This window comes from Trichosurus vulpecula, chromosome 6 (genome assembly GCF_011100635.1).
Source record: "Trichosurus vulpecula isolate mTriVul1 chromosome 6, mTriVul1.pri, whole genome shotgun sequence".
In the NCBI taxonomy this organism is placed as follows: Eukaryota; Metazoa; Chordata; class Mammalia; order Diprotodontia; family Phalangeridae; genus Trichosurus; species Trichosurus vulpecula.
In genome coordinates, this window is record NC_050578.1 from 89464590 (window position 1) to 89488195 (window position 23606).

A 23606-nucleotide genomic window follows, 5' to 3' on the forward strand; every position below is an offset into this window, starting at 1 on the left:
AAGGATTGTGTCTATTAAATCATGAATTCTGCCATAGATAGGTAAAGGTACCTGTTAAAATTCTGTTGTTTACTTTGTTCTCCATGTTGACCGTAGATAAAAAATACTTTGCTTGGCTCCCCTCCTTTCCAGACTTAAACTCTTCAGTCTCCACAGAGAAAACCAAACACCTAATGTAAGTTCTTCTTTGGCCAGAGGAATTGTACTTCTCTGGTTTACCCCCCAGACCCTTTCAGGGTCCCAAACTAAACCTTATGATAACCATTCTAGACCTCCCCCTTTTTTTTAATCTGCACAGAACCATAAGTAATTTCTTTGTTGAAAAGGATATTAGGATGTTTCTCACCCAATCAATATTTTAAAAATCACAGAATCAGAGAATGTGAAAGTTGAAATGGCCTCCATCAAACAACTCATACCCTTACATCACATGCCTGGGAGTAGTTATTCAAACTTTGTTTTGTATCGCTTTACCCATTACAGCCTCCATGTAAAGGTATATGGAACAAGCCATGAACAAACTATTTTACCCAGTTCTCTGAATTTTTGTCCTAGGTATTTTCTTTAGTGTCTTAGTATAGTGATCAATGAGAATATTTAAATGAGTTGTAAATAAATGAACCCTTTTAGTATTTCCTGAAACATAGTAAGAAAACTATAGTTCAGTGTTTAGTGTGCCTAGTTCACAGTAGGGAATTAATAAATATTTGTGGCTTGATTATCATAGAACCTAACTTCTTTACAGTGTACAAAGTCTACATAGCTATTTTTTCTCAAACAGTTCCTGATTTTTTATTTGATTTAATGAAAGATATTTGTTTTTTCTGATACTAAACCTTGAAAGAAAGTGGTCAATTAAAACTTTCCCAACTGCAATGGAACTTTAATGAATTTGACTTATGACCCACACTTGTCAGTTCATAAGAATATCTATCCATCTGATTCCTTGAAATATATATATATATATATAGTATATATATATATATATATATATATATGGACAGATATATTTCTATAATATGATATATATATATATATATATGACAGATATTTAGTTTTCTAAAATGATATAATTTTATATTGAAATAAACATTTTCATATACTATCCCTATATCCTTTACATTTGGAAGAAACAATGTGCACATTTTTCTTATATTCCAACCCCTCTAATATTAATCAGTGTGTACTCTTTGCAAAGCAAATTAAATAAGTCCTTTTAAATTTAACAGCATTTGTTGTCTTGTGTTTAACATTTTTTGAATCTTTTAAATTTTCATTTTTTACTTAGGAATTTTTTCCCCCTGTGGGAATTTATGAAACTATAATTTTGCACTGAGCTCCATCATCTTCCTTTGTTGCCTTTTTGTCTCCATTGAATGTGTGTGTGTGTTTATTCATACCCCTTATCCACTCTAGACAACTCTGAATAAATGTACTTTTTAATGCAATATTTTCTCCTTTATATTTCCTCATTTTTTAACCTTTTTCTTTGAACATTCTGCTTATTTTCCCACTCTGTCTCCAAAATTATTTCCCACCCTTTATTTAATCAGAAATGTTTACCATAAATATTCACACTTTGAGGAAAGTTTTGTGGAAATGAGAGTAAGCACAGAAATGGTACATTTGCATATCAAATAAACAATTATTTTTAAGGACCTGTTGTTTACAAGTTGGATAGTTATGTGACACGGTGCCAGACCTGGAGTCATTCAGACTCATCTTCCTGACTTCAAATCTGGCCTCAGATACTTACTTGCTGTATGACCCTAGGCAAGTCACTTAATCCTCTTTGCTTCAGTTTCCTCATTTGTAAAGTGAATTGGAGAAAGAAATGGCAAAGCTCCTAGTATCTTTGCCAAAAAAGTCCCAAACAGGGTCACAAAGACATCTGAAAACAAGTGAACAACAATTTTTTACAAGGCTATTCAGGGCCCAATAATACAAAGATAAAAAAAGCTGAAAATGTTCCTGCTCTCAGGAAACTTATATGATCTTTTTTAATCCTGACTCTCATAGAAATGTGGGGCTGCATCTCACAGAGAAATAGGCTTCCAGGAACAAGTTTGGGTGAAACAAAGATATTTTTACATGCAAATAGGTAACCCTAAGTTAAAATATCTGACAAATTTAACACTAGGTTGAAGTAAATACATAGATTTTACTTTATATGTATTTATTTTTAAAAATTATAAACATTTAGGGACAGAAGGATCTCAATTTAATCTGATAAGAGGAGTGCAGAACATTCTGATTTCTTCATCTTCAAAAACCCTCAGGGTGAATCACTTCTTCCGTGACTAGTCACTATTGAATTCAGTTAATGAAAAAAATATTTTTTTATTTGGGATTGACACTAAATATTCCTACTAATACACTATTAGGGAATATATTTTTCTTTAATTTTGTGATTTTTCGTAATCAGGTTGATGTGTGAGTATGTTTCATTTTGTTTTACTTTTAGGCCATTTCAAGCTACATCTCCAAATTTATATTGCCAGTAAAATGTCATATAGAAATTCATGTTATTTGTGCAGTTAAGGTTAATACACCTGAACCGGAATGGCTGCTTATGGGAAATGCTAGGGATTACAATAAAAGCTAACTTTTTTTAAACAATATTGAATCAATTTTTGCCTTACTTGTACTTAATTCATCCCTTTCCTTCCTATAATAAAAATGTATTCAGGAAAGTAATGCTTTTTTTTTAATTAAGCAATTGAATAACTCAATTTACATGAAACTTTTTATCTACCACTTATTTATATGATATAATCCTAAGGCATCCATGACTGTCAGAAGCCAAGCACAACCACAATGTGGTTCCAGGATGCCCATGCCTTGGGTAATGTGTACTGACTATATGGGTATTTACAGGTCTTTCCCTAGCTGAGTTTAGAAAGTATGATTTGAACCACAGCTATAAATCATGCAGTACACAATTTACCTCCCTATTGTTTAGGGAGGAGGGGAGCTCCTCAGCCTGGCTTCCTAGAAAGCCCAGAGTGGATTGTATCCACCAATATAGAAAAAAGCAGACCACGAAAATGAATAGCCAAACTGAAAGGAAAAAGAGAGGTATTACCTTACTAAGGAAGATTTTGTTTGAAGGAACTTCAGCCTTCAAGACTCCAGGATTTCTTATGTATCTTTTCAGGTTTTCATAGAATACACAGCCAATCACCAACGTTCCTTGACATGCAACTGGAACAATGGGAATATTGCTCTGCCATAAAAGGAAACCTGAACACTGGACTTCCCAGACCAGGGATTAGCTCAACAGTTTGGGCACCTGCTTGTTCAACTAGGCTTTTAGTGTGCTAGTCTACAGGCTAATGATTCTTGCAGAGGGCAGGTTTGAAGGGCTCCCTATCAGAGGAGAGAAAAAGGTGACCATTTTAGTTGCACAATATGTTTCTAAAATAGTATTCTACCTGTGTCTGTATCTTTAAACTCTCAGTTGTCTCAAGCTCTCTACATGATTATGTCGATCTCTATGTTTTTCTCTTTATCACTGTCTCTGTCTTTATCTCTGTTCCAATCTCTGTGTTTATCTGTGTTGCTCTCTCTCTGTCTCTTTCTGTGTCTCTGTCTCTGTCTATCTCTGTCTCTATCTCTGTCTCTTTGAAAAGTAGGGAAAACAGCACATGGTATTGTAATAATGATTTTATTTTGCTAGATAATTTGTTTTCCTACATTCATTTTCTGCTGATGTGTTAGAGAAATAAAGATGCCAATCTAATGCCAAAAACAGAATACAAGGTCAGATGGGTATATATGTGTTCAAATATTTTTCCTTATCTTTTAACACAGCCCTATCATTTGAAGCTTTTTTCTCCAGGTGTCAGATATGTACAAAAATAGAGCCACCTGTGCAGCAAAGATGCAATTATTTGATTTAGATAGTGGCAGAAATAGTAACATTTTCAATAACATATATAGAGGCCATTTGTTAAAACTCTGATCTAGACCTGGCTATCATCATCATCATCCACATCAATCAATAAAAATTTTTTAAGCAACTGGCATGTCTCAAGCATGGCTAATCTGAAAGTCCCTGCTACCAAAGATATTACGGTTTGTTATTATTACCATCAGTATAATTATTAACAACGGAAAGTTATATAACCTTAATATTTGCCAAGGTTCTTTCAATACACATTGTCTCATGTGAAACAGAGATAACCTTGAGTATGCCTAAGAAACTTACTAGCTATGGGACCCTAGGCAGATCACTTAAATTTTTCTCGGCTCAATTTCCTCACCTGTAAATCAAAGGAGATAACCCAGTGGCCTTTTAGGACCCTTCCAGTTCTAAATCTATGATGCCATGATCCCTAAATTTCTGCTTAGAACACATAAACTCATGGAGGTTTTGAATTATTTAATTAATATTTAAACTTTTACTTTCTTTTTTTAAACCTCTATAATGTTTTTCAGTCAAACCAGTATTTTTTTATTCTCATTACAGTTGCTTTGCCTTTGAGTCACATAACAGTGAAACTCATTATGAAAATACCGTAGAATTAAACTCGATTTCAATTATCACATGACTCTGAAATATAATGGTAGTAGTTAGCATTTACATAGCACATTTATGTTTCACAAAGTGAAAAACTATCAAATTTGCACCCACAGCAACTTTCTAGGGGAACTACTTTTTTGTGAGAGAGGAGTTTTGGAAGAAGGTCCAGGATCTCTCATTTTAGCTGTGTAAAGGACTCCTGATAACCAGACTCCCTCTGCCAATGCTGATAGCAGATGTTCTACAACATATAATTAGCAACAGAATTGCCAGATCATTGAGAAGTTAAATAAGATGCCCAGAGTCTCATAGATACTATAGAAGGGAGCCTTGAACAAAAGTCTTCCTGAATGAGAGGTCAGTTTCTTATCTAGAAACCGTGGTGTCTCTCATGGGGTTAGTATTTTAGGCATTATTATCCTTCTTTAATAATGAGGAAAGTTCAGAAGTTCAGAAAAGATAAGGAATTTACCCATGCTCTAACAGTGAGTGAGCTGGAATTTTAACTTGTCTCTTTAATGCCAGGCTTACTGCACTTCTTACTACTTACTACTGCATCACCTCTCAAGAACTTTAAGTTAAAATTCTTATGCTTAATCATTGTCCATGTGAAGGGAGAAAGTAACATGGGTTACTTTGCACTAAAATATAGTAAATATTTATAAGTATAAGGCCTCAATAGTATGCTTCAGATCAGTGAATATTCTTGAGAAGGAAATTTGAGAATAATATTAGGAATCACTTGTTCCTCAATAAAACTTTAAAAAAAAGCAAGAAAATTCAGCTGAGTACCCTGAAATTTCATTTTATTGAGAACAGATATGTGTTGAAACATGTTAATGCACACTTTCCTTCCAGAAACATTTTTGTTTTTTAAAAGTTTTCCCTTAACTCTCCTTTGGTTCTGGAATCTGATTGCAGGTATATAATTTTAAAATGATGCCTTCATTTTACTTCAGTAATTCTATGATTTTTGGGGGGGGGGTATCCTTTCCATTGATGCAAATTATAATCCTTCTGTATCTTGTACATTCTTTAAATTGCTATGGTCAGCATTCTGGTGATGTACTGGCAGACATACAGTGCCTTGATCTAGCACACACTCTCTTTAGGATGCATACCTTACTTCAAGAATCTGGGACAAACTTTTAATTACTATTTAAGTGAGTCATTTATTTTAATCATATGGTTCTCATCCTTTTGATTAACAAAAGGCCTAGGTTTCCCACTGCATCCAGGGTTATCTGTAGTCATCCTGATCTGTATCTGGCCACTGGACCCAGATGGCTCCAGAGGAGAAATTAAGGCTGGTGACTTTGCCCAGTCTCCCTCACTTAAATCCAATTCACTTGCATATCATGGCATCACCTCCCTGATATCATGGTTCTCTTCCAGAACAAAGGAAAAACCACAACCTGTGCAGTCTGAGCTGCCCCAATGGGGACCCAAATAGCCAGTTCCAGTAAGGCAACTCAGACTCAGCTCCTCCCCTCCCCTCCCCTTCCCTCCCCTCCCCTCTCCCCTCCTCCCCTCCCCTCCCCTCCCCTCTCCTCTCCTCTCCTCACCTCTCCTCTCCTCTCCTCTCCTCTCCTCTCCTCTCTAACAACAATAGATAGAAATGAAAGTGGGACAAATTGCTATTGTACTGTGATTTTTTTAATAGTGTTTTGGTGACTATTGTGCAGGTGAATCAAAAACTGCTTTTCTGTGGTTAAATAATATTATTACGGTGTAAGCTGTAGGCTTGGTTTAAGCATCCTTGGTAAAGTCCAGTAGCAGACAAGACAACAGGGATTATATAGATTGTATCTTGTTTCTACTGCATTTTAATCTTATAGGCCAGGTGGCAGCCAATTCTTTGAAGATTTTTTGTTTGTTTGTTTCATGTAGAATTAAAAGATTATGAATATTGTGGATGACAATATCTCTTAAAATTTGAAATTAAGCATGTGTCAATCAATGCAGTATCCAAATGATGTATTTTTAATCTGTGAAATTGGTCCAGTTCCAGTACAGTTTGTTGATTTTTATCTCCAGAAAGTTTCAAGGTCTATATGTATAGTATAATAGTGAACTTCTGATGCAGAGTTTCAACCACCAGGTTGTGTCTTGTGTTCTGTATTTTGTAGATGTTTTGTATTTTGTCGGTATTTTGTAGGTGCCACACTTGCATTATGCAGGTATAATGATGTGTTGTACAGTCTCCACCATTTTCTTGTGTTATCCACATTATTCTCTAGGTCCTACCTCCTATTATTATATAGTTTGCTTAAAACCGTTGCCTATCAGGAGCAAACTGATGTTCTTTGGCTTTGGATGACCATGTATTTATTATAACTGACAACTTTAAAATTCTGTTTGTATTATTTTTATTTCCGTGTTCCAAGAAAGTGAGATTACCTTAAAATGCCTATCAAAAAGAACAATATATTCTTGTAGTAGATACAAAAGAGAAAAGGAAGCAAATTACCAACTAAAAGTCACCGAAGGGAAAGAATGAAAGTCTATATCCAATACTTAAATAGTTGAAATGCACACATATACACAGATGTACCTATAGCACAGACTATATTAATAGCAGAAATAAAACTATAATTAACAAAATCAACATTTCTTTCACTTACTGGTGTCTGTATGAAGGAAATAGGCATCCAGTTGGTGCAGTGGATGGAGCACTGGGCCTAGAGTCAGGAAGACTGAGTTCTGATCTGGCGTCAGACCTTACTGGCTGTATGACCCTGGGCAAGTCACTTAATCCTGTTTACCTCAGTTTCCTCATCTTTAAAATGAGTTGGAGAAGGAAATGGCAAACTATTCCAGTCTCTTTGGCAAGAAAACCACAAATGGAGTGACAGAGTCAGGTACAACTTAATAACATGAATGAAATATTATATTTTAGATAGCAACATATTTTTAGGCATGTGTGCCCTAAACATGATGGCATTGATGAGTCCTGAGTAGAGTAAGAATCAGAGACTCCTTCTTGCCCTCTTATGGTTTACTGCCCCCTCTGACTATCATCTGAGTATATCCCTGAGTATATTAGTGAATTCAGTTAAATTGGATCTTCTCTCTCTTAACACTATCTTCCCTAAACATGAATTTCCTATTAGCAAACCTCCTACTGCTCCAGTATGATTTATTAACATATATGTGTCCATAGTCATAAAGTTTTATTGTTATATAATAGTAATTTTTGAATATATATGTGTATAAATATGTATATGAAGTGGTCAAGCAAAACATACAGAAACAGCAATAGAATATGATAATATATCCAGGGGTGGAAAACTTGTGGCCTCAAAGTGAAGTTTGGATTCAGTCAAAGTGCCACCCTTGAGAACCTAGAAGGCCATGTGTGGCTTTGAGGCTGCAGGTTCCCCACCCCTGGACTATATGCTATATTTCACATCCACATCCCACTCTACGTCCTAAACTTCTCTAATGAAAGGAGAAGGATGAATATAGTCATCTCTTCTCTGTGACCAAGATTGATCATCACACAGTTTCATTTTATTGTTCTTTTTCAGTTTAGGTTATTAGTCATTTTATATATTAGGTTCTTTATGCTTCACTTTTTATCAATGTCCATATATGTACACATATATGTATATATTCATATTTTTCTGAACTCCTGCAATTCATCATTTTATTCAGCGCAGTGACACTATATTACATTCATATACCATAATATGTTTATCTATTCCCCACTCCATGAGACCTACTTTGTTTTCAATTGATTTTAAACAACTTGTAAATCATATGTGGAATTTTAAGTAGAAGAACTATATGGATTGGTCAGTTCCTCCAGGCAAGGGGGAGGTTTCCATAGACTATAGTTTATTTGTTAGTGTCCCTAGAACAACTGTGCAGCTTTCCCACAGGTAATAGCTAGATTTGCCTAGTTCAGGGGTGGGGACCTCAAGGCTGGAAAGTAATCTTATATCCAATCGGTGGCACTGAATCAGACTCAAACAGGATGTTTTTTTCTGTGTTTTCACTTACATACATGAAAATAGTTCCTTTGAAGTCTATTGTCTTCATTTCTAATAGCATGTTTATCCTTCGTAGAGACAAGAAAATGGCTGAATTTTTTGTTTTATTGGTATAAGGAATTCCTGGGTGAGGACATTCTATCTCTTCTATGAAGATCTTTACTTACTCTGCCACTCATAGTCTAAGGTGCCTAGAGCAGGAAGAACCCAGGATCACGTAGCCTGTATACGTCAAAGGCAAGACTTTGTCTCCTGTCTTATCTTTGAGGCCAGTTCTCTACGCACTATACTATATTACCTCATAGCTTTTCTTTTATAGCTTCTCAAACTGTGAATAAAGAGATTTTCAAGATAACAAATATAGGGATGATTTAACCATCTAATTTTCACATTTTGACATACCCTTTGAAAAATCCAAAGGTCATTTCCATGCCACTACAAAGATGTTAGCAGAGGAGAGACAGTTTTAACTCTCCTACTATATATTTACCCCTTAAGATAGCCTTGCATCTTAGCCTTCTTTTGTTTCCTCAAAACTCTCAATTCAATGTTGTGTCAATATTAGATACTGATTAAATATTCCTTGAGTTGAGTATATTAGGGAAATCATTTGTTCATTCATTCAAGCAACGAGATGGAACAGTAGACAGAGTGCTGGGCCTGGAGTCAGGAAGACCTGAGTTCAAATATGGCCTCAGACATTGTATGACCTTAGGCAGCAAACCCCAAGTTAACTAGGCAGCTTTTGGCCATCAAAATTTACCTTATAGAGAGGAGAGGAGAGGAGAGGAGTGGAGGAAGAGGAGGAGAAGGGAGAGGAGAGGGGAGGATGAGATGAGTTGCACAACTGGAACTGGCCAACTGGGTCTCCATTCAGGCAGCTTAGACTACTCACAGGTTGTGATTTGTCCTTCATTCTCAAAGAAGACCATGACATCAGGGAGATGATGACATGATTTGCAACTGACTTTGATTTGAGTGAGGGAGCGATGTGCAAAGTTACCAGCCTCACTTTCTCCTCTAGAATCATCTGAGTCCAGTGGCCATTTATCCATCAGGATGACTGGAGGTAGCCTAGGATGCAATGGGAGACTTTGGCCCTTTTAAGCTGAGGTCTTTTCATGTTCTCACATTCAATGAATAGGCCTCTTTAAGAAGTGAATCAAGTATGTCCCTTTTAATTAAAAAAAAAATCAAACTGAGAGTGGAAGAACCTCAGAATTGCTGGCCAAAAGAGAAATAGTTACTATTTACATTCTCTCTGAGCCAGGAGGGCCCCCAAAATAACCATTAAGTGGTACTTGGGCAAGGGACCTATTTTTGTCCAATTCATGTGATCCAGAGTGAATTGCATTTAAGGCTTGGTCTTTGAGAAAGAAATCTAGCCGAATAGGTGTTGCCTCATTCAAAGTGAGAACCTGAAAAGACCTTAGCTTAAAAAGGGCTAAGGTCTCCCATTGCATCCTGCCCTACCTCCAGTCATCCGGATGGATAAATGGTCATTGGAATCAGATGGCTCTAGAGGAGAAAGTGAGGCTGGTGACTTTTCACAGCCCTCCCTCACTCAAATCAATTGCAAGTCATGTCATCATGTCCCTGATGTTATGTTCCTCTTTGGGAACAAAGGACAAACCACACAACAGACATAGGCAAATCATTTAATATCTATCTGCCTTAGCTTCCTCAATGGTAAAGTGAGGATAATAATAGCACCTACTTTACAGAGTCATTGTGAGGATCAAATGAGATGGTATTTGTAAAATTCTCCTTTGAGTGCACATAGTAGATACTTAAATGCTTGTTTTCTTCCCATTCATCCATTCATTTATAAAAGCCTTTGAGCTGAGCATGGAATTGGAGGGTGTGCATACCAGTTATCTCCGCCATCTATAATTTATACGAAGGCATAGAGATGGAAATTAGAATGTTGTGTGTGGGTAACAGCAAGTAAGGCCATTTGAAAAGTGACAGGAGATGAGTAAAGGTTTTATTTCAAAGAAGTGATGGTCTAATTGAAATGACTAGTGTATAGGAATATACGCTAAAGGTATAATGAGAGAAGTGTATAGTGAAAGAAATCTCCATGGTTTTAAGGCATTCTTCTAAGGTACTTTAGGGCCCCAAAGCAGGAATGGACTGAAGGGGTATTCTAGGGTTGGGAATTGGCATGACAGATCTGACAGAAGGTCAAGGGGCATTCTGAATGACTGATTGCAAGAGAATATCTGTTTGAAAGCTGGGGATAAAATGCAAACTTAAAAATTCATTCTGTTTCCCTGCTATTACTTAATGAACTAAAGTGATTGCAAACTTGCCTTTTTGGCTTCCCTGAACACTTGAGAAGTTATATTGCTGTCATCTGTCTTTGTTATAACTGTCTGAGATTATAAAGAATTGTGCTCTGATATAATATTTTATGCATCTTGGGTGCTTTCTCTTATTTACAATTTCAAAAATGAGGCCACTAATCATTTCCTGCAATTTTAAAATATAGTACTATATTTCTAAAATGAGGGTGACTCCTTCACATACACACACATGTGTACTCTCTCTCTTTCTCTCTCTCTCTCTCTCTCTCACACACACACACACACACACACACAAACACACACACACACACACACACACACACACACACACACACACATACCTACCCATGTATATGCTCCAGAGAATCCATGAGGTCTCTCATGAAGAATTTCTTAGCAGTTTTTTTTATTTACTACTTAATAATTGTTGACTTACAAGCAAATCTGTTTTAGGGACTTAAAATTATCTAATCTGTAAAGTAGAAGTTTCAGTTCTATGTTGTTGGCATTTAGGATTGAGCAAATTGTGATACAACTAAATTTATAACAGTCTTGTCCAGATTGTTGTGTTGAGGAGTAGAATTTGACTTGTTAAAATTTATCTAATTCACTGAAAACAATCTCAAACAGAAATTACAAGTCTACCAAAAAAGTATTAATTTTGTAATTATAATTTGCATACTCCATTCTAGGGAAAATTGTGATTTTCAATTGTAGAGTATGGCTTTTTTCCATTTTTCATAGGTGCATAATTTTGGCCAAATAAAACTTTCAATTTTTAGAAGTTCTTACTTTATGTTATTAAGTTCTAGATAAATTGTCATCAGCTTATGTATTCAGAACTGTGTCCCTATTATATGCAGTATGAAAAGTTGAGTGATATCTATGAATGATATTAGTACATGACTATACAATGATGAAAGTATTCAAAAGCTTAATTTCCTTTTATTACTCTAAACTTTCAGTCAAGTTCAGCAAAGTCCACAGAAAGCATTGTAAAAAGCTATGGGGATACAAAACAAAAACACAATAATCACAATGGCTAAGAGCTTATATCCTTTGTAGTTAAAACATATATACAAATAAGGATGGTACAAAGGAAATTGAAGAAGGGAGATTAGAAAGAAATTCACAGAGGTGGTAGAAGTCAAATTGAGCCATGAAGCCTTGAAAACAAGGAATCCAACAAGTGAAAATGAGGAGACAGTGAATTCCAGGAGTATGCATAATGACTACATAGACTTGTTTAGATGTGATTATGTTGGTGTCATATGTTGAGATCCAAAAGGGAATTTAGGGTGATATTTTGGCAGGTGAGGAAACTGAGTTCCAAAGAGATTGAGTGACTTGTCCGCAGTTGCAAGGTAATAAAAGAAAGAAAGGTAAAAGAAGACCAAAACTCCCACAAGTCTGCTGTGTTTCTTTCTTCAGTCATTTTAAATGCAATTATCTCCATTTCATGTAAATATTTCTTGATAATGAATCTTCACTGGTAGAGGAATATATCTTATAGTGAATTCCTTTCCCCAAAGAAATCACATAGAGGTCAAATATAGCTCTCTTTTTTATCTCTTTTCTCTTCCATCTTTCCTCTCTTCTCTCCTTTATGTGCATATGTCAAATGTAATGGAGTTTCAGGTGAACTTAATGGGGCAGAGAGAAAAATATTTTTTGGCTTCTCACTGGCTTCATAATCTTTTAAAAGATGTAAATGTTTCATATTTGGGGGAATTGGTTAGAAATTTACCCCATATATGGCTCCATTTTTAGTTAAATTATGTTGTAAAAGTAAAGTTTAATGTAAATAAGTTGTTTCTCAGGTAATAAATGACAGTAGCCACAGGAATGGACTGAAATGATTTCTCTCCAGTGGAAAAATCCCAAACCATACTGGGAAATAATTACAGAATCATGAAACTTAAGAGTTAGAATGGACTTTAGAAGCCATCTAATCTAATACATACCTGAGCAAAAACACCATCTAACATTAACAACTTCTATATTTTGCAAAATTATAGTGAGCTTAAATGCATCCCCTGCAGTAATCATGAACAATTATAATCCTGTGAAGTTTCATTTATATAGAATAGCCCAGGGTAACTAGGTTTTGTTTAAGGCAACATATGAGTAAATGAAGCCTCCACCCCCCTGCCTTTTTAATGGGCCACTTTTTGGAATACACTCATCAGATGGTGTTTTTCCATATGGCAGATATTTCTTTATGTGTTCCCATTAGCAAAAGGGCTTATATTGGCAAGGTACAGAAGAGCTAGAATAGCAAACTGGTATTCCCTAGCATTGTTCCCATTGCAGCTGGTATTGGAGCTAGCCAGAGAAACTCCTATAGTAGTCTTGGTTTTTATCCCTTTAACACCTGCTCCTCTGTTAGACCCAATTTCATCTGTATCATACTCTGGCATGCAATTCAGAACTAGCAGTGTATAGAGTCACAAATGGTTATGTGCATGTACTTTTTGCCCTTTTTCCTTGAGGATAAATAGGTTAAAGAGAGACCATTTATTTTAAAGTTACAATACCAATGTTCTTTTCCTTTTCCCATAAGTTTGACATCTTGTATGAAATACTGAAAGATGTTCTGTTTTTATAAATGCAATATATTATTGTACCTAATAAATTTTTGGTTCACAAACTATAATGAGGACAGATAGAGTATTTCATTATCAGTATTTTATGGTCAAATGTGTGCTGAATATGAATGTATGAAAAAAGATAGACCCTTATTGACAGAATCTCTTTATATTATGCTAGAGCAAAGCACCTCTTCCTTGTAACCTGAGTTGTGCTGGACAAGTCACTTTCAGGCCTCAGTTTCTTTCTCTGAAAAAATGAAGAATTTGGAAAAGATTATCCCTGTTATCCTTTTGTTTTATTAATGTTAATACACCTTTCCAGCATCCCTATTTGATAGATTATGCATATCATTGTTACTAGTAATATAATTATCACTGCAAATTTGAGTATGTTTAGAATTTAGTCACTTTTCTTCTTTATTAGAACATAAATTGTGTTAGTATGGTTTGGGGTCCTTTCTCTACACTTGGTCTCTTGAACAATCTAATTCATATCCTTCAGTTTGCCTTATTTCCATGTGGATTGTGTTCAAATAAATTTTATCTCTAATTCTGACTTTCACACCAAACCTCTGACCTATATCCCAAAATTACTTCTATATAGCTCATATTGGATTATATATTTCTTGAGTAAGGACTATATCTTACTTGATCTATGTATTCTAGAATACATACAAATCCAGAATTGTGACTTTTACTTACTCAGTGATTAATGAAAATTTCTTAAATAGATTTGTTAATCAGTAGGTGAGTGGATATTCCTTTAGTCCCTCAAAATCAACATGCCCAAAATTAAGTTTGGCATATTTCTTCTAAAACCTTATCTTCTAATCTTCCAATTTAACCATAATACCACATTGCAATCTTTTAGGGTCAGAAGCTTGGCATCATCCTTACTTTCTCCATTTCACATATTCCCCATATTTAATATCCATTGTCAAGTCCAGCTTCTTTTACCTCCATTCCTCTTATATTCATCCCTGTTTTCCATTTACATTACCATTGCCCTAATTTAAATACTCATTACCACTTCCTGGAATACTGAAGTAACCTCCTAACTCACAGATTTAATTCATATTGTATTCTAATACTTCAATAGTTCAATGGATTTGTGAGTTTATCAAGAGGTTTATAGGCCTTCTAAGGATGAATAATGCAACCCATTCCTTCTTTTCCCATCCTGCATGAATCAAATTCATGTTCTCACAAAAATTCACCACAGGAGGTCTCTCCAATCCACTTACAGTCTTCTTGGTATTATTCTTATATATTATGAGGATACCAGTGAAACTTGGGTGCTATCTTTATAATGTCTGCCCTGGTAATTCAATGTCCTGCTCAAAAGCCTTTAATGATCATGTGTTGCCTGCCAGATAAAGTCTAGCCTTTGTAGATTGACATTCAAAGTTTTTGTATTCTGAGTCCAACTTATATTTTAAGCCCAATTTTACATTAATCCCTTTCAAACAGCTTAAAGTTGAGCTAAAGTACATTGTGGTTCCATGGATCAGTCTTAATCTTTCCTGTTTCTGTGCTTTTTGTTAAATGTATTACTCTATGATAATAGTACAAGCCCTCCTCCTTGGTTCTTTTAGACCCAGAATTGGTGCTGCTTCTTTCATGAAGTTTCCCTTGATCTTCCCAGCAAGAATTAACCTCTCCCTCTTGGGCTTTTTCATAATAGTATAAATCTCCTTTGTCTCATGTAATATTCTAGCTTGTAATATAGAGATTTATGGCTGTTTCCTCTTTCTTTGCTAAATTGTAAGCTACCTGAAGGCAATTATTGTAACCAATTAAATGTTGAATCTCCAGAAATGTATGAGTGGTAAATATATATTGAATGAATTTGAATAATTTGATTATGGCAGTCAGGTGAGAAGAAACATACACTAGTTAAAAAAAGATAATTGAACTAAAAGCTATGACCTTTTGAGGACCTGAAAAGGGAGTGAGATGTGAACCCTCACTGCCCATGTGGCTTTAATAAACCTGTATGCAGAGGTGTGGAAGAAAAAAAGCAGCTACTCATCTGAGCTCTCCCCAAAGCCACTCTGAACAGAGGTGGAGCCAAGATGGCAGAGTAAAGGCAGCACTTACCTGAATTATCCCCCAAACTCCTCCAAATACCTTTAAAAATGACTCTAAACAAGGTCTAGAGAAGCAAAACCTACAAAAAGATGGAGGGAAACAAACTCCTAGCCCAAGACAACTTGGAAGGTAGGCAGGAAAGGTCTGTTTCATGAGGAAGAATAACACAGTCCAGTGCAGGCCACACCAGTGCAGACTGGGCCCTGGCAAATCTGGAGTAGGATGCTGAGCTACCGAATCACTGGCAGCAGTGGTGGTTTACAGAACTCTCAGCCCACAGATGTCAAAGATAACTTAGAAGTTTAGCAGGAAAGGTCTGTCACACTTGGGTGAGAGTGCAACACAGTCCAGGTCAGGATGTGCCAGAACAGCCCCAGCCCCAGAAAACCAGGAGCAGGGCTTGGGAATGATCAAATCAGCAGTGGCAGCTGCAATGACTGCTTCTAGAGTTCTCTGCCAACAGTTGTTAAGGGAGTCAAACAGCTGGCCAGAAGTAGTTTACAGGGGTCTTTTTCCTGGCACTGAGGCAGGATTCTTGCTTTGCCCATACTCAGATCTGTGTCATAGTCCTGGATGACAGTCCCAGGGTGAGGAGGAGCACTAGCATGTCAAATCTTGCAGCCGCAGTAGATAGGGGACCCTCCTCATGGTCCCAGGGTAGAAAAGAATGCTTGTGTTCACTCATAGATCAGAGCATAGACTGGGAGAGTAGTAAACACCTCTCCTTAGCTCATATTACCTTGGAAGAACTAAAAACTTAGAGGTCCCTAGAAATATCTCTGAAAAACTCCCTAAAGCCCCTGACGTTTGGGGCAGTGTGCCTTCCACGTTGGAAGCAGAGCCTTAACAAAGAGTTGGAAGTCAAGTAATAGACTAGGAAAATGAATGAACACGGGGAATAAAACTCTTGGAGTACAAAACACACAGTCAGTAGAAGACAACAAAGTCAAAGCTCCTACATCCAAAGTCTCTGAGAAAAATATAAATTGGTCTCAGGCCATGGAACAGCTCAAAAGGATTTTGGAAATAAAGCAAAAGAAGAGAAATTGGGAAGAGAAATAAGAGTGATGCAAGAAAATCATGAAAAATGAGTCAACAGCTTGGTGAAGGAGACACAAAAAATACTGAAGAAAATAATAAAATAATACCTTAAAAAAATAGGAGGCCAAATGGCAAAAGAAGCTCAAAAAGCCAATGAGGAGAAGAATGCCTTAAAAAGCAGAATTGGCCAAATGGAAAAGGACATCCAAAACCTCACTGAAGAAAATAATTCCTTAAAAATTAGAATGGAGTAAATGAAAGCTAATGACTTTGTGAGAAACCAAGAAATGATAAAACAAAACCAAAAGAATGAAAAAAAAAAAACAGAAGACAATGTAAAACAGTATCTCATTGGAAAAACAACTGACCTGGAAAATTGATCCAGGAGAGAGAATCAGGAAAAAAAATTGGACTCCCTGAAAGCCATGAGCAAAAAAAGAACTTTGACATCATCTTCGAAGAAACTATCAAGATATTCTAGAACCAGAGGGTAAAATAGGAATTGAAAGAATCCACGGATCACCTCCTAAAAGAGATCCCAAAATGAAAACTGCCAGTAATATTACAGCAAAATTCCAGAGTTCCCAGGTGAAGGAGAAAATATAGCAAGCATCCAGAAAGAAATAATTCAAGTATTGTGAAAGCACAATCAGAATAACAAGATTCAGGAGCTTCTACATTAAATATCAGAGGGCTTGGAACATGATATCCTGCAAGTCAAGGGAGCCAGGATTACAACTAAGAATCACCTACCCAGCAAAACTGAGTATAATCCTTCATACAAAAAAATGGATATTCAATGAAATAGAAGATGTTCAAGAATTCTTGATGAAAAGACCAGAGCAGAAAAGAAAATTTGACTTTCAAATACAAGATTCAAGAGAAGCATAAAATGGTAAACATTAAAAGGAAATCATAAAGGGCTTATGTTTCAACAATCCAGCTAGCAGCTGCTGTGGGGGTGTAAAACCAACAGCAACCAGCTCACAGAATGCTGCGAGCCCAGTTCTTTTGATCTGCTTTACTAAGGAAAGCAATCCAGCATACAAATATTATTCACTTAGTTAGGGGGAAAAAGCCAGTACCCTGAACTTCAAAGCAAATACAAACAAATTACAAATGTCAAAAGACCAAATACCATTCATACTTACCAAGAAAACTGTCAACATCTGAGTTCAGCTGGAAGGCCCTTAGATTGGCTGCCCAGAGTCCAGTGCCTCCAGGAGTGAGAACCTTAAGCAAATAGCTCTGTTTTCCCTTTTTATGCACTCTTTAGCTGTCATCAAATGTCATCTGAGTGACCAGAACTTAAGCTCTCACTATTGGCCCTGGTCTTAAAACCTCCCTTCATTGGCCCTAACTGGAGCCCCACCTTAGTTACCAATTCATACCCCCATAGGCTTAGCACTTAATAGACAAGGGTTTCAGCCTGGGGTTTAGCACCTAGTAAGACTCAATCAAAGACATTTAATTAATCATTTTGAAACAGTAAGAAATTTCCCTTAATTGATATTACAGCTTGAAAGGGTTAAACTGTTTACATTTCTATATGGGAAGATGATAGTTGTAACTCAGAAGAGCTTTCTTATTATTGGAGCAGTTGGAAGTACTATAGGGAGAAATAGAGCACAGGGTGATTTGAATATGAAGCAAGGGAATCTAAAAAAATAAAAAAAGGGTGAGAGAAATGTACTGGGAAAAAGAGAATGGGAGAAGTAGAATGGGGTAAGTTATCTCACATGTAAGAGGCCAGCGTAAAGCTTTTACAATGGAGGGGAAGAGGGAGGAGGTGAAGGGGAGCGAACAAGCGTTACTCTCATCAGAATTGGCTCAAAGACAGAATAACATATACATTCATTTGAGTATAGACATCTATCTTCCCCTACAGGAAAGCAGGAATGGAAGGGGATAAGAACTTGGGGGGAAGAGGGGGATGGAAGGAACAGCAGATTAGGGGATGGAGTAGTCAGAAGCAAAACATCTTTGAGAAGGTGAAAGGAGAGAGTGAATAGAATATATGGAGTGGAATAGAATGGAGGGAAATACATTTAGTAATAAAAAACATTTTGAAGCAACTTTTTTCTGATAAGGGCCTTATTTCTTAAACATTTAGAGAACTGAATCAAATGTATAAAAGTAAGAGCTATTCCTCACTTGGCAAATGATCAACAGGTATGAACAGTTTTCAGATGAAGTAATCAAACCTATCTATAGCCATTTAAAAATTATTCTAACTTACCTTTGATTGGAGAAATGCAAATTAAAGTAATTCTGAGGTATTCCCTCATACCTATTAGATTGGCTAATAGGACAGAAAGAGGGAGATGACAAATGATGGAGGGGATATGGCAAAAATGAGACAGTAATGCACCATTGTTGGAGTTGTGAACTGATTCAACTATTCTGTAGAGCAATTTGGAACTGTGCCCAAAGGGCTATAAAACCATGCATACCCTTTGACTTAGCAATGACACCAATAGGTCTATATCCCAACAGAGATTTTTTAAAAAGGAAAAAGGACCTATATGTACAAAAATATTCATAACCTCTCTTTTCTGGTGGCAAAGAATTAGAAATGGAGGGATGCCCAACAATTACAGAAAGGCTGAACAAATTGTGGTATGTGATTATGTTAGAATACTAGTGTGCTATAATAAATGATGAACAGGATGCTCTCAGAAAGACCTGGAAAGACTTACATGAACTCATGCAAAGTGAAATGTGCTGTGTACAAAGTAACAGCAATTTTGTAAGATGATCAGCTGTGAATGACTTAGGTATTCCAAACAATACAATAATTCAAGAAAACTCCAAGGAACTTTTGATGAAAAATGCTATCCATCCCCAGAGAAGGAACTGATGATGTCTGAATCACACTTTCTTTTAAACTTTATTTTTCTTGAAGGTTTTATGCTTTTGGTCTATGTTTTCTTTTACAACATGACTAATATGGAAATGTTTTACGTAACTATACATGTATAAACTATATTGAATTGCTTGCCTTCTCAGTGGGGGCAGGGGAGTAGGGAAGGAATGGAGTGAATTTGGAACTCAAAGTTTTAAAATTGAAGGTTGAAAATTGTTAAAAAATGTTTTTACTTGTAAATGAGGAAAAAAAATACTAAATACATTTTATAAAATAAGCCTATATCTAGTAGATGCCAATTCATTCTCAAAAACAACTTATTAGCAATCAAAAACACATCATTATATTTTGTATGCTTTCCAATGGGGGGCATTCACAATTTTTGGTTCTTTTCTTGATAGCTGAGCTGCTTCCTTTCTTTCACTGACTCTGAAGCAGAGGAGATAGGTGATAGTGGCTATAGTATGGCTAATATGAAGCCTATAGGGGACGGAAGATTGGTATGACAGATGAGAATGGAAATAAGATTGGATGACAACCTTTGCCTTCTTCCAGTATTTGGCTCATGACCATATTAATAGTCTGAGGTAAATAGCAGATAGGATTTGCAGAGTGGAGGAGGAGTAAGATCTATATCTTCTACTTATACACTACTATACAATTTCCTACTTATAATTCTAGTACAGGGTGCTTCACTATATAGAAAGTGGGTCTTAGAGTCAGAAAGACTAACATCAAACCCTGCCTCTGACACACAGTAACCGTGTGACCATGAAGAAGTCACTTAACCTCTCAATACCTCAGGCAATGAACTAAGATTCTAAGTTACAAAATAATCACTGATATGAAATAGTGGAACATCTTCCCTCCCCCAACCCCTCCCAAAAAATAAAATAAAAGAAAAGATTGAGCGAACAAGTGCCAGAATTAGAAGATGGAGAAAATGTGCTTTTTCTGTAATTATTCCTAGTAGATCAGGCACTTTGAATGCATGCTAATTGCTATCATGACTAGAAGAACACAATTTGTTAGTTGCTACTAGCTATCCTTACATTTTATGGGGAAACATTTATTTTCCCATCATCATTGTTTTGTATAAAATATTACATGAACAGTACTTGGAGATTTAATTTCCATACATCCACTCGATTCTCTCTTATCACTGGGGAGAGGGGTTGGGGAAAAGAGAATGAAACAGCACTCTCTTGTAACTTAATTGCTTGAAAGCTCATGTGAATTTAATTAAGAGGAAATAATAAATTTTCAAATGTATAAACAAGTCCCAGGAGTTTCACCATACTTAAAATATTCAAATACATCAAATTAAATCCCTCTGAGTAATAAAAGTAGGATGTTTTGTAGAGCTCTCCTCTTAATGATATATTCTTGTTAAAATGTGGAAGCATTATCTCTTTGTTTGTAGTCCAAAAATAAATAGTTATTTTTGACAGTGACTTAGAACACTTTATCATGACAGGAATTAGTAGTTTGAGGTCACAAACATACATCCTTTAAGAATGTGTGTATGGATATGCAACACCCAGATTTTATATTGCCTTAACTCATAACTTACATGAAAAAAATAGTGACTTCTTGGTAAATGGTTCAGGCTGTGTGCGTGTGTGTGTGCGCGCGTGCGTGCGTGTGTGTGTGTGTGTGTGTGTGTGTGTATGTGGTGGGTTCTGACCTATGATTCAGTTGGTGGAAAGAATTTCCAGCTTAGAAATTCCTTCCACCAACCAGATTAGTAACTTGTCTATAAATTAGGGCATTAGAGAGTTGCCTGGAACATTGAGAAACGCAGTCAAATTAATCCATCTCTACATTTCCAATTGAACTTTGGGTTGTCAGCAATACAAAGTTTTCTGAAATTCCAGTGTTTCACGATTTGTGGCCAAAGAGAGAGGAGGAATGTGTATATTGAAAAGCTGGGTGTTGGAGGAAAGGAACACTTTAAATGCTTAGTGAATGTTTGTTGAATTGATATCATTGAAAGAATGATAAAATTTCCCAAATGTAATCTAGCTCACATACTCTCTTCTTCTTGCTCATTTTGGAGCCAAGCATATTATCCATCTGTGCTGTCTCTCCAAGATGGATACACTTAGATTTAAAGACTTAGAGTAAGAGACCTTAGAAGTCACTCAATTCTACATCTTGCAGACAAGAAAATTGAGGTCCAGAAAGGATGATTGATTTCTTTAAGGCCATGTGAGTAGCGTTGGACAGAACAAAAATTTTAATTAAGAATCTTTGGCTCTAAATCCAACACTGTTTTCACTCTATCACACTGCCTGCCTTGATAAGCTAACTACCCATCCACTTTCATGTTATAATCTGTTCTATTATGAATATAATCTATTCTAGTAATAATATGTTCTACTTCCAATTGTTCCATTCCAGTATGAATTGCTAGGCTGTTTTCTATCGAGAGAAAGTGGTTTCATTGAGGATGCTCTGAGTTGTTCCAGGGCTTGATATAATCAGAACAATGTCATTAAAAAAAAAACCTTATATACAGAATCTCACTACATATAGCAGATGAGATAGCTTTATGCTAGAGTCCATGGTAATTGTTTCAATGTTTTGATAACTGTATTTCAATATAATTTGTTTCCTTTGTAGTATAATTTATTTTATACATTTAAAACCATTCTAAGAAGGACTCCAGCATCCACATCCAACTGACAATGGGATCCAACTGACAATGAGACAAGAAAAGGTTAAAACTTCCTGATCTGTCAGTAATCCCTCTTCAATTTGGACTTTGCATGGCCCTTGTAAATAGCTTTGTCAAGCCTGTTTCACTTGGTGTTGATAATCAAATGATCATCAAATAAACTTGTGTCTGTGGTTACCCCTATAGAAAAAAAGGAAATTGTTGGAACAGAGTCTTGAAGGTGCTATTCTGCTTTACTGAGTCAAAACACTTTTGGGGGAAATCGGCAAATGAGGAACACAGGGATATTGTGTTTTCTAAACCTCAGAGTCAGTTGTTTGACTGGGAAGATGTTCAGTTGGCTGTTGAAAATGTTTTGGGAAAGCCTACCTGTTCACTTTTCAAATTTTCATTGACAATAACCTTGATAGTATTGTTTGAGCAGACCATTTCATTGCTTCAAGCTTTGGAACACTATACCACCAGGACCTTGCCCAATGTGGTCTTTTCCCTCTCTAAAGAAACTATCATAGATCTTTCTCATTAATAGCTTACAACAGTGAGAAAGGCAGAATGTATCAGTACATTTCTAATTTTCTCTTGGTTGGATAAAATTTTTATTGACTTTTGCATTTTGGGGGGAAATCTTTCCCCTTTAAGCTACCTTGAACTTAATCCATGGGCATCTTTAGAATGTTGGCATTTGCAGCGTAGATTTCTTGTGAATGTAACTCTGGACATTCTTTCTGATATTTTCTTCTTCAGTGCCATTTTCTTTTTCTCTTGAGCAAATCAAGTACTGAGGTGATAGAATACAAGTAGTAGTAGGGGTGATAGTAGCAGCAACAGCAATGGTGGTAGTAGAAATAATATCGATAATAATGGCATTTATATAGAACTTTAAAGTTTACAAAACACTTTAGATGTGTTAGTTCCTTTGAAGCTCACAGCAGCCCTGAGAAATAAATATTATAATTATCCTCATTTTACAAATGAAGACACTGAATCTGAAGGAAGTTAAGTGTTTTGTCATGCAGGGTCATGCAGATAGTTAAGTGTCTAAGGCTGGGTTCCCACTGAGATTTTATCATCATAGATGATGAGGAATGATCTCAAACTGGAGTTGAAGGATGTAGGTTCAGACCCTGACTCTGCCTACTTACTACCTAGATGCCCTTGTGAATTCACTTAAACCTCAAAGTCAACTGCAAGTCGTGTCATCATTTCCCTGATGTCATGCTGCTCTTCAAAAATGAAGGACAAACACAACGAACTTTGGATTCCTCATGTGTAAAATGACTGGGTTGGATTAGATAGCTTCTAAGGCTGTGATCCTCTAATCCTATGAAGAGGTAATTATAAAAGTGTTATCAAATCTCTTTGATTCCATGCCCATCCTTTGCCCTACTTCCAGTTGAATCTATATGTGTTTTCATAAATAATTTGATATGTCTCGTTCTCACGCTAAGCTACCTGCAAGCTCTTTTCCTCCCCCATCCCTTTTTAGTGAGGGAGACCTGTCAAACCTT